Source organism: Propithecus coquereli, unplaced genomic scaffold, assembly GCF_000956105.1.
Source record: "Propithecus coquereli isolate 6110/MARCELLA unplaced genomic scaffold, Pcoq_1.0 Scaffold142, whole genome shotgun sequence".
Taxonomy (NCBI): Eukaryota; Metazoa; Chordata; class Mammalia; order Primates; family Indriidae; genus Propithecus; species Propithecus coquereli.
The window spans coordinates 7,547,304-7,559,934 of NW_012138525.1; the positions used below are offsets into that span (position 1 = coordinate 7,547,304).

A 12,631-nucleotide genomic window follows, 5' to 3' on the forward strand; every position below is an offset into this window, starting at 1 on the left:
GCATCAGCCTAGCTCACAGCAACCTCAAACTCCTGGGCTCAAGTGATCCTTCTGCCTCAGCCTCCCGAGTAGCTGGGACTGCAGGCATGCGCCACGATGCCTGGCTAATTTTTTCTATGTATTTTTAGTTGGCCGATTAATTTCTTTTTAATTTTAGTAGAGGCGGGGTCTCACTCTTGCTCAGGCTGGTTTCGAACTCTTGAGCTCAAACAATCCTCCCGCCTCGGCCTCCCAGAGTGCTAGGATTACAGGCGTGAGCCACTGCGCCTGGCCTGTTTTTGTTTTTTAATGTTAAACCAACCTTGAGTTTCTGTAAATAAACCCAACTTAATCATGATACTTTTTTATATATTGCTGGATTCAACTTACTAACTTATGTTTTTGTTCATATATTGCCCTTCTTCAGGTTTTGACATCAAGATTATCCTTACAAAAGGTTATCCAAGGTTATAAAATATTCTTTTCTTTCTTTCTTTTTTTTTTTTGGGAGACAGAGTCTGACTCTGTTGCCCTGGGTAGAGTGCAATGGTGTCAACCTAGCACACAGCAACCTCAAGCTGCTGGACTCAAGCAATCCTCCTGCCTCAGCCTCCCAAGTAGTTGGGACTACAGGCATGTGCCACTACGCCTGGCTAATTTTTTTTATTTTTAGTTGCCCGGCTAATGTTTTTTCTATTTTTAGTAGAGACGTGGTCTCGTTCTTGCTCAGGCTGATCTTGAACTCCTGACCTCAAGTGATCCTCCTGCCTCGGCCTCCCAGAGTGCTAGGATTACAAGCATGAGCCACCTCGCCCGGCCACAAGGTTATAAAATAGGTTGGGAAATGTTCCCCTTTTCTCTAAAAAAGTTTGCATAATATTGATGTTTTTCTGTTAAATTATATATGTATATTTTACCTCAGTAAAAGATAAATTTGAAAAGTTTAATTTATTTTTTAGAAAAAACTAAACAGATAAAATTTATTGTGTTTATTCACAAATCTGAGTTTATTCACAAATCTGTGAAATTAGTAAAATGAATACTACTTTCAAGGTGTACATCATTTTATTTTATAAAATGCTTTGGTGTGATTATGATTAGAAGTTTTTTGGTTTAAACTAATTATTGATATCATCATTGATTTAATTGTTGAGAACTAAGGCTATTTACACATAGATTGATGTTTTTCATCCATAAATGGTTAGATAAGTTCTCTGGTGAAGCCGTGTAGTGATTTCATTTAGAATTCTGTTTAGTTATAGATCTACTTCTTTAATAGATATAGGACTATTCAGATTTTCCATTTGCATTTGTTTCAGTTTTGGTCTTCTGTTTTTCTGAGAAGACAAATGATCTGTTTAAGTTCATCTTATAATGAATAAACTTACCAATACTGTGCTTTTTCAAACTATGTCATACCAACATAATATGTATGTTTATATTTATATACTCCTTTATCCTCTCCACTAGAATATAAACTAGTGGCAGATTCTGTGTCTGATAAAACTTTGTACATCCAGGCCTTAAGGCCAAATAGACATTTAAATTAAATTAAAGCATGCTTGGGGTTTCTATTGAGATTTTAAATGGAGAAACCTTGATTTAAGTAGTTGCTTCAGTAGTTCATTTGGGCTTTGTCAGTCAGTAACATGTACATTTTACTTTTTCGATAGTGGGTTATTGTTGATTAGAGAAGGATATGTTAGGGTACGTATTGAATAAAAAGGTGGGAGTAGTGAATTGAAAGTATGGTTTTTAAACTTTGGAAGTACCATTTATATTGTATTTAATTTTCTAGATTACTCTTAATTTTATTTTTATTTCCTAAAAACTAGTAGAATATATATCTACCTATAATTTTAGGGCAATTGAAAGAATGAAAAATAACTCTATCAAAACCATTTTTGGTTTCTCTTTAAGGGAAATTATAACTTGAATCGAATCCTTCTGTTATCAGGGAAAATTTAACATTTTAATTTAATTTAACACTTTAATACCGTAAAATGTGTCCATCTTGTTATATAAGACTTAAAGACTTATGTTAGAGAAGAATGGGGTTTGAGTGGTGAGAATTCAGTTGAAGGTCTGTTTCTATAAATGTAGTTTGTTGCCAAAGGAAATATACCTAGCAGCAGTTTACATGGACCAAGAGAGGCTGGAGAAGTCTTATAGTAGAAATTGTACAGAGGAGCTATCAAACTAGATCCCTGAGGATGTCAGACAGGAAATAAAGCTTACAATGTTAAAAATTTTTACTGGATGGCTAGGCCATTGGAAATGAATCTTCTAGTGCTTGTATTTTTTGTCATGTTTTTATTTGAGTAGAAAATCAGAGTTACTTACACTTACGTAATTTAAACCAAAATTTAAGAAATTTTCTAAGATCATATTGGCCAAATAATGGCTTGTTTATATATTTTTCCTAGAAAGTGTTAATCCTCTGAGATATTAAGGTTTGGAAATTTATAAAGAGAGGGGCTTTAAATTCTTGGAGATAAAATACAGTAATTGAAGCAATTACCTTTTCTGTGCCAAAAAGTATAGAAAACTTGTATAAGCAATTATGCCAAAGTATTCATCTGTGGTCTCTTTATTTCTAAAATGTACTATTTCCCATTTCTATTATATACATTTGTATACAGAGGGATTTTAAGCCTGAAGGACTTTTAAAGAACGTGTATTCGGATTCTTTCTTTTATGGGGAAGGGAAAGTCAACAGGTACCATTAAAATACAAGTAATTTTGCCCAGTGTCATGAAGGGAATAGGAGCAGATTTAGCACTTGGGGACATAGAACCTTTCCTTAATTACCGTTACAGTTATTTGAAATTTTAGAGGTGTATGATGGCCTTGGTTTTCTCACCAGGAAATAGCTTATACAAGTTGGTGTATCAGTTGACTGCCAGCAAAACTGTCAAAGCCCCTTTGAAGACCATTATTATTTAGGAAACAAAACAGTATTGACACTTTAAATAAAATAGGAATAGCTTTAGGTTCTTAGAACTGAGAGAAGGTTATAGTTATTTCATTTAAGTCTACTGGGCTCCTTCTACATTGGTGACAAACTCCCCCTTCTGTTTTGTTTTTTTGTTTTTTTTTGAGACAGAGTCTCACTGTCTTGCCGGGACTAGAGTGCCATGGTGTCAGCCTAGCTCACGGCAACCTCAAACTCCTGGGCTCAAGCGATCCTCCTGCCTCAGCCTCCCGAGTAGCTGGGACTACAGGCATGTGCCACCTTGCCCAGCTAATTTTTTCTATATATTTTTAGTTGTCCAGCTAATTTCTTTCTATTTTTAGTAGAGACAGGGTCTCGTTCTTGCTCAGGCTGATCTCGAACTCCTGAGCTCAAACGATCCGCCCGCCTCGGCCTCCCAGAGTGCTAGGATTACAGGCGTGAGCCACCATGCCCGGCCCCCACTTCTGTTTTGAATGCCCCTTGAAGTTCACAAAAAACCACTGAATTATACACTTTAAAGAGGTAAGCTTTATGATATGTGAATTATATCTCAATTAAGCTGTTATTTAAAAAAAAAAACCCTAAGTATTAAGGATGGCTTACTTTAATGAGAAGTGAAAGATTATTTTGTGATAAAATGTGAATTGGAATCATAAAGCAATTAACCACTACCAGACGGAGAAGCAGCTGAGAAAAACATGGCATGAGCCTCCATCAGGCACTATGTAAAACTTGGCATTATAGAGTTGCTCTTCCCTGGGTGTGGTGACTCACATCTGTAATCCCAGCATGTTGGGAGGCTGAGGCAGGAGGATTGCTTGAGGGCAGGAGTTTGAGGCCAGCATGGGCAACATAGTAAGACCCTGTCTCTCAAATAAATAAATACATACATATATACAGGGTTGCCGTTGTATGGCCTAACAATGTTTTTGTTATTTAGTCTTGATTTTGGGGGGATAGGCCATTTTGATTTATGTTCGAAGGTGGTTTATTTGAAATATATATGTTGTGCTTTTAACAGGTTTTCCCTTAAGTACGTTAAGCAAATGATTACGAAGTTAGAATGTGACAGAATTAAACCTTGTCCCTTTAATTGTAGTTCATTGTCAAATCATTTACTAAACAACAATTGAGGAAAGAACTATTTTGATCACAAATATCCTACCTCATCGTGCTTAGATAGAAATGTACATGTTTTCTTTTGAGTAACAACATGAATTACTTAAAAAAAAAGTATTTGGTGGTTTTGGTGGTTTCGCCTGATTAAATAAGGTCAGTATTTTTGTCTTACTGTTGATATTTGCTATTTCTTATGAATATTTGCTTTATTTATTTATTTTGTTTTAAAAAATGGTTGATCAATGACCCAGGTTTTTGGAATTATACCAATACTACCATGATAGTTTTATACAAACATTTCCCTACCTTTATCAACTTGAGTTTATTGCTAGTCTGTGCCATATCTAATGTGATAATGGATGTCAAAGTTATGTGATTATCCTCTTTGCAATTTCCTTTAATCATTAAAAAAAAAGATGAACTTAATTTTACAGATCTTTTTGACCCAGGCAGGGGTTTATGTTATTGGAAGTAATACTAAAGCCCTGTTAACTTTACAGGGATATATGCTCAAATGGTTACTTTGGGAAAGTATTTGACTTAGGGCCAATCAAACATTTGTGTCAGCTTTAGCCACTGGCTTTTCCAAGAAAATTATCTTAAAGTGATTTTAGCTTTTTGCTGTAACAGACAGTGCAAAGAGGTGGTTTTTTTTTTTTTTAGTAAAATATTTTAATACTATCAGAAATCTCTTCATTTTGCAGCACTAGTGAATTTTTTTATTTTGTTTGTTTTCTTTTAATGTGCTGAGAGCCAGCAAAGATGATCCGACAGGCAGAATTAGGCTGAAATCTTTTTGGGGAATTGTGAAGAGTCTCAAGTCTAAAGCCTAGAGCTAAGAAGTAATGGCAAAGATATAGCTATGCACTTCAAAGTGTTACTGACTTAAGATGCATTCATCACTCTTCTCCGTTAAGGTTTGGAGTTAGCTAAAAACTGGTTACAGAGCTTCTGGGCTGCTGAAAATGTGAAGGTGCTGAAAGTGTCGTGGGTTGAGAGAAAATATGGCAGCTCTGTACCCCTCACCCCCATACCTTGCCCTAACCATCTCTTCATCTGGTGTAATCGGTATCCTTTGAGATATCCTGTATAAAAAAATAGTAAATGCTCAGGCTACGTGCAGAAAAGGTTATTAAAGGTAGACGACATTATCTCAAGACCTACCCAGACTGTTTCCGTCACAAAAGAACTGACTGACCGGCTGATTGAACACAAAGAGGCTTTTGACCGAGAAATGACAATTAAAGTCATACAGAAATTAGCAGACTGGGGTGGGTGGGGCAGCTCATGTTTGTAATCCCTGTACTTTGGGAGGCTGATGCTAGAGGATCGCTTGAGGCCAGGACTTTAAGATCAGCCTGAGCGACATAAGGAGACTCTGTCTCTACAAAAAATTTAAAAAATTAGCTGGATATGGGGGCAGGAGTCTGTAGTCCCAGCTACTCAGAGGGCTGAGACAGGAGGATTGCTTGAGCCCAGAAGTTTGAGGTTAGAGTGAGCTATGATTTCACCACTGTACTCTAGCCTGGATGCCAGAGTGAGACCCTGTCTCTAAAAAAAAAAAAGAAAAAAAAAAACCAAACCAGGGAAAAAAAAGAAATTAGCAGACTGGGACATTATTCATCATGTATGGAATGACCGTAAGGAATTAAAGAATGTCACACTCTTCTACTACTTCAGAAATGATGATGGCACCTTCCTGTTGGACAACAAAGTGAAGACCTTCATGGGATAGAGGCTGTATGAGAAGCCGATGATGAGTCCTGAAAACATATCCCTGGAGCCCGGGGAGGAAACAGGGTTCAAGTGTGAGCACACCTTCATGACATCTGAATTCCTGCATTGGCAGGTTCCAGAAGGTGAGGCCACCACAAGGAAAGAGGCAGAGCAGCTTTGCCACCACCTTATGGAGCATGGCATCGTACAGTGTATGTCTAGCGAGCACCTATTTATGGATAGTGGTCTTCTCTGCCAGTTCAGAGTGAACTTCCATTGGAGGGGAAGACTGATGGAGCTGCTCGATGAAAAGTCCCCCATCTCCTAGGAAACTCTTGACAGTCCCTTTTGCCTGAGGAAGCATAGCCATGACTGTTGGAAACCTACCAGCTTTATGTCAGCCCCAGCAAGGAGATCAAGATCATGTCTGCAGTGAGGAGGAGCAGCACCAGCAGCTCTGGCAGCAGAGGCTATTTCAGCAGCAGCCCTGTGTGCTCTGTAACCCGAAGGCCATGCTGTAGACACCCATTGCTTCTGAGGAACTCCTAACTCCTGGATCTCCTTATGCAGGGAAAGCATTCATGATTGTTGGTGACACAGTTGCCTGGGGCTTTGTGCTGCGAGGAAATGAGCTGTGCTACATCCAGGCCATGGACCCTAGTGGCCCTGCAGAATGAATGTCTGTCGGTTCATCATCTCTGTCAATGGGCTCAGTGTATTGCATGTAGACTTCCGGACCATAAGCAGTCTGTCAGAATCAGACCCGTGGATGATTGTCATGGAGGAGTTAGAATGCTGAGCAGCTAGACATCTCAGCCCTTCAGTGGCCTGTGGGTGATCAAAGCGAGAACAATGCAAAGCAAGGCAATGACAAGACTTCCATGCAAATGAATGGCTCTAGACATACAAATCTTTTTTTTTTTTTTTTTTTGAGACAGGGTCTCACTCCGTTGCCCCAGCTAGAGTGCAGTGGTGTCATCATAGCTCACTGCAACCTCAAACTCCTGGGCTCTAGCAATCCTGCCTCAGCCTCCCGAGTAGCTGGGACTACAGGTATACACTCACCACACATGGCTAATTTTTTTCTATTTTTTGTAGAGACAGTCTTACTCTTGCTCAGGCTGGTCTCGAACTTTTGACCTCAAGTGATTCTCCCACCTCAGCCTCCCAGAGTGCTAAGATTACAGGTGTGAGCCACCGCTCCCAGCTCATCCATCCTTTTTTTATCTTAGTTTGTAGAAAGTTTTTGAAATGCTTCTCTAGCCAAACAGCAACATGCTAAAATCCCCTGCTTAGGCGTCAGTAGAGTAGTTGTTACAGATTTTTAAATTGTACTTTCACTAAAATTAGCATAGAGCTATTTGATAAAGAATCTAGATTTCACCAAGCTTCAAATTAAAGCAACATGAAAGGAATATGACCTGTTAACTGGCATTTTCAAGAAGGTTCTAAAGCATTCAAGTGCTTAAAAGCCATCAAAAAATGATTTTCTCTTAATTCCTGCTTTTAGTATCAACTTTCAATTATGGCATTAACTAAAAACAAAAAAATTGTTTGTGATGCTTTGAGTAGTGGTAGATAGGGAGATACTACTTAAAGTTGCCCATGTTTTCTCTTTCTGAGCCTAAATCATTTTTGTTCTATAAATCAGCTACCGCAGCTTTCTAGAATTAATTGTGAAATGTTAAATGTTAAAATAGAGAAGTTTGTATACACACATATAATTCAAAATCAAACCTTCTGACAACATTTCACTTTGAAGGTGTCCCTTTTTAAGAGAAGTATTCTAGAAGTTGGCCCATATATGATAAAACTTGAAACTCTACATTGCCTCCTTAGCCTGAATTTTTACTAGCTTTCTAGTGTAACGTAATTGTAAGGACAAGACATGCTGCTTATTTGGGGGGATTAGTTTTCACTGAAATCACCGTCTTGTGCTTTGACTTTTCAGCTCACCTGTATATATGCATGTTTTCTTTTTTGGTCTAGAAAAGAGTGCATGTTGGGGCTTGTGTGTAGAGGGAATTCCTCAAAGTGCCAAATTAGGAGTCAAGGAATACTTAATTCTACTTCATTTCGGATAATGAATCTGGATGGCAAGGTTACTTTCTTGTGCATTAACAAAATGAAATATGAATGTTGTACCTCAAAAAAACCAAAAAACAAAAAAAATCCTAGTTACAGCTGTAAAACATGTATGTATCCTACCGGACACTGCTTTGTCATTTTTCCAGTTACTTCTGCCAAATGGGTTTTAATATAATAGGAAGAATTGTTATGTTGGCTCCATTGTGCTTTGGACTAGAATGATTTTGTTCTCTTGTCAACTTGAAGAGTCCAGTTGAATCCCTTTCTAGTGACTGTATTATTACAGCTTTTAAGAGTCCATTTCTACTTGGGGCAATAATCTCCTTAGTACGCATATTGCCAGCTATATGTGAAGGTTTAGCTATAGGGAACATAAAATTAGATACGCTTTTTTCCTTTCGCTCACAATCTAAATTTAGTAGGCAAGAATTTCCTTCCCTAAATGTCATTAAAAATAGAAGATACCCATCTGTCTATTACACAGAGTTACACAGAGTTCTGCCTACAGGCTTAGAGATGAACTATATAACACTGACTTCCTTTTAGCCCTGGGACTTTTACAATAATGATGTTTTCTTTAATACAGAGGCCAAGAGTGTATAGTTTAAATGTTGACCTTAAATTACCCTGTAAGTTTGCGAAATGAGGGAGACCTAAGACATTTGGATTTTGAAGAGAAATTGAAAAGATAAGATGATGCAGTATCACTTGATTAAGAAAACTGACTTTGAAGTCAAATCTAGTTCCAGTCCTACATTTACAATTTACTGGTTGTGTAAGAAAGCTGATTAACCACTCTGAGATTGTAACCTCATTTATGTGGTTAGAATAGTAAGGCCTACTTTGTAGGGTTGTTGAGGAGTATGAGTTAACATTTATAAAGTGCTCTTTTCAGTGCCTGGAATGTAGAAGACATTTTTGGTGGTGGTGATTATTAATATTGATGCTAATATTATTTCTGGTTCCTTTTATTGAAAAATCTGCTACCTTCCTGTTAAAAACTCTTGATTTGGAGCTCAGGATATAATATGAGGTCAGAGTTAAACAGGGAATTCCTAGGAGTATTTGGAGTCATTGATATCGTTTACAAGAGGATTGAAGAGGATTGAAAGTCATCCCCAAAGGACCACCTGTATTTAGTGGATACAGAGGAAAAGGGAAACAGACTGAGAGGAAGCCATTAATGAGGTGAAAAGAGAACTGGGAGAATAGTGTCATGGAATTCAAGAGATATGTTGCTTACCAGGTCAAATATTTTCTTCAGAAGCTCACTCAAAAATATTTTCATGCTGGGCACGGTGGCACACATCTATAATCTCAGCTACTCAGGAGGCTGAGATGGGAAGATTGCTTGAGCCCAGGAGTTAAAGACCAGCCTGAGCAACATAGCGAGACCCTATCTTTAATTAAAAAAATTAAAATGAAAATAATTTCAGCACTAGGTGATGTCAGGTAGTGGAAGAACTCTGAGGAAACAATTGAACTGGGCAGGTAGGAGGTTTTGATCTTTGAGAGACTAGAAAAATGGCTGCAGACCTCAATTTTATTAGGCAGAGAAATAAATGCAGTAAGGAAAAGTGGAGGGCAGGAGTGTAAGATGGATTCTTATGAAAATCCAGTGGTGTAGAGAAAGAGAGAGATAACTGAAGGGGGAGGAGAAAGTGTTTGGGTTTGTTTGTTTTGGTTAGATAAAAGCCTGAGGGAGAAATTAAGCCCACTGGGGAGAGAGTAGTTGATGGGCAAGTTGTGCTCTGAGGCAGGTGGGATTGGAATCCAGCACACAGTGGTGGTGGGGAGGAGCAGCTCTTCTTTGTGGGAGAGAAGGATTGAGGTAAGAAAAGTAAATTTGAGGCTGCAGGGGAAATTAACGAAATTTGTGTCCAGTGGCCTCAGTTTAAGTAGGGAAATAGTGATGAAGTCACCATTGAGATAATTAGAATAGAGTAAATAGATCCTTTTTTCATTGCTAAATAAATAGACTTACAAAAAAGGAATAGCATTATTTTCCTATGGAAGCTTACATTATTATAACATTAGACCAACGGTTCTCAACTGGGGGTGGTTTTGTCTCTCAGGGGACATTTAGCAATGTCCGGAGACATTTTTGTTTGTCACAAGGTACAGGATGTTGTACTGGTATTTAGTGTTAGAGGCCAGGGATGCTGCTCAGCACCTTAGAATGTACAGGACGGCCCCCACGTCAACGAATGATCTGGCCTCCGGTGTTGATAGTGTTGCAGTTGAGAATCTTGCTGTAGACCAATATATTTCTACAAGATACTCTTCAACAAAACCAAGACATTTGAATAACAGCTCAGTCTATCCCCTCTTAGAAAGTCATGGTACATAGTTCATTAAAATCTGAAAAATCCTCAAAAGAAAATCTAGACTGTTTAGTCTTCCAAATGTGAAAACCTGGGCTATTTCTGACATGTATATTACAAGTTATAATTATAAGGTAGATATAGGCCATGCAAACAATCAATACAAGAGGTAAGAGCTACTTCTCATAGATCTGTAGGATACACTGATTTTTTTTTTTTTTTTTTTTGAGACAGTCTCACTCTTTTGCCCGGGCTAGAGTGAGTGCCATGGCATCAGCCTAGCTCACAGCAACCTCACACTCCTGGGCTCAAGCAATCCTTCTGCCTCAGCCTCCCGAGTAGCTGGGACTACAGGCATGCGCCACCATGCCCGGCTAGTTTTTTCTATATATTTTTAGTTGTCCGATTAATTTCTTTCTATTTTTAGTAGAGACGGGGTCTCGCTCTTGTCAGGCTGGTTTCGAACTCCTGAGCTCAAACAATCCGCCCGCCTCGGCCTCCCAGAGTGCTAGGATTACAGGTGTGAGCCACCGCGCCCGGCCAGATACACTGATATTTGTGCTTTAAAATCTTACATTAGAGAATGGCTGTTTCTTGAAAAATTTAACAGAATTATCACATGATCCAGCAATTCACCTTTTGGGTATATGCCCAAATGAATTGGAAGCAGGGATCTAAACAGATTTGTACAGCAATGTTCATAGCAGCATTATTCATAATAACCAAAAGTTGGAAACAACCCACATGTCCATCGATAGATGAACAGATAAACGAAATGTGGTGAATACATGCAGTGGAACATTATTTAGCTGTTAAAAGGAATGAAATTCTGACTTATGCTACAACATGGATGAAACTTGAAGACATGCTAAATGAATAAGCTAGACACAAAAGGACAAGTATTACATGATTTAATTTATGTGAGGTACCTAGAGTAGATAAGTTCATAGAGAAAGAAAGTGGAATTTAACATGCCTTACTGACTGGTATGTAATTTCCCACGTTCATTGATCACCCCAAAAGTTCGGAACAGTCAAGTCCGGCCAGAGCCTAAGCCAAGGTACCAGTGATAATTCATATTTTTTTATTCAAACATAGGGTGTATATTTGTTTTAAAAAAAGAGATTCCTTTCAGAACAAAATTCTATAGGAATTACATCATAGTTAGTTTAATTTGGGGAAGTATTTGCATATCTGTTTCCTCTGTTTTTTTCCTGGGTATGAATATGTATTCTTAAAGGATGTCAAGAATGTAGCCAGCAGTATCAGAAATAAACTTCAAGTAAGTGCTCCTCTACATCTCAACAAAATCACTTCTCTTCTCAGCAACATCCCTTACAAGTAAATCTGTTTTAAAATTGTCCAAGAACATTTGCATTAAAGACAATTTTGGACACACTTATCTAGGGTAATGTTTTTTCCAAATCTGTGATTTGCCAACTGAGAAGAACTGGAAGCAAGAGGAAGAATTTTGATGTTATAGATGTACTTGTTGATTAAGGGATAGGGACACATACAATCAAACCCAGGAATTATTTGACTTCTGCTAAAATACCAACAACAAAACCTCTCCAGTTCTAGACTGTGTAATTGCTTTTGGTATAATAGCTATTACCTCAGACAGACTGAAAGTTTAATAAGTAGATTGGAGACTTCCCTTTGCAGTTCACAAATAGGAAAAACACTACCATAGAAGTTCTCGCCCACATCTCACCTCCTCCATTTCTTAATTTACCAGCAGTGTGACTACATCTTGTTGCCATATCTCATCTTAACATTCTTAGATTATAATGTTACAGGTTACTGGCCTGCCAACATGTTTGATATGTTAACAGATCCAAATGAGAGTAAAACAAGCCTGTTACTTATGAAAGTTTGTCTTTCCAAGGCCTCTGTTTGATGTTATGCACCAGTATAGTCATTTTGTGGAAAGTAAATGTTACACTGTTTTAGTAAGTCTCTTTTATACCTGTAATCTAGATTTACCATTCAATAAGAGATCACTAATATATTTTAATTATATTCTAAATGTTTATATTCTTAATAGTGTTGAAATATTGAAATTTCTATTACTTATTGACTGTCGTTTTTAACTCTTGGAGGCTCACAAAACATCTGTAATCTCTTCTTCCTTGAAATGTATGTATATTTCCAGTAACGTACCCTTCTAAAATATCCAGAATATGTTTTGCCCAAAGGTTATTTCTTGGAAACACCAAACTTCTAATAGGAGTTAGAGAAACTTTTGTCCAATTCTTGTCTCGTCTTCCTGCCTCTTTAAGCAAGACTCTATGGAAGAACATCCTGATTTTTTTTTGTTTTGAGACAGAGTCTTGCTCTGTTGCCCAGGTTAGAGTGCCATGGCGTCAGCCTAGCTCACAGCAACCTCAAACTTCTGGGCTCAAGCGATCCTTCTGCCTCAGCCTCCCGAGTAGCTGGGACTACAGGC

General features: G+C 38.0%; 1 protein-coding gene and 1 pseudogene across 1 annotated transcript in view; both read left to right on the top strand.

The window, feature by feature from the left end:
• The window catches only part of SCAI (suppressor of cancer cell invasion), a 105,377-nt gene that overhangs the window by 30,682 nt on the left and 62,064 nt on the right, over positions 1–12,631 (top strand). The window lies entirely within an intron of this gene.
• LOC105806505 lies at positions 5,159–6,569 on the top strand (annotated as a pseudogene).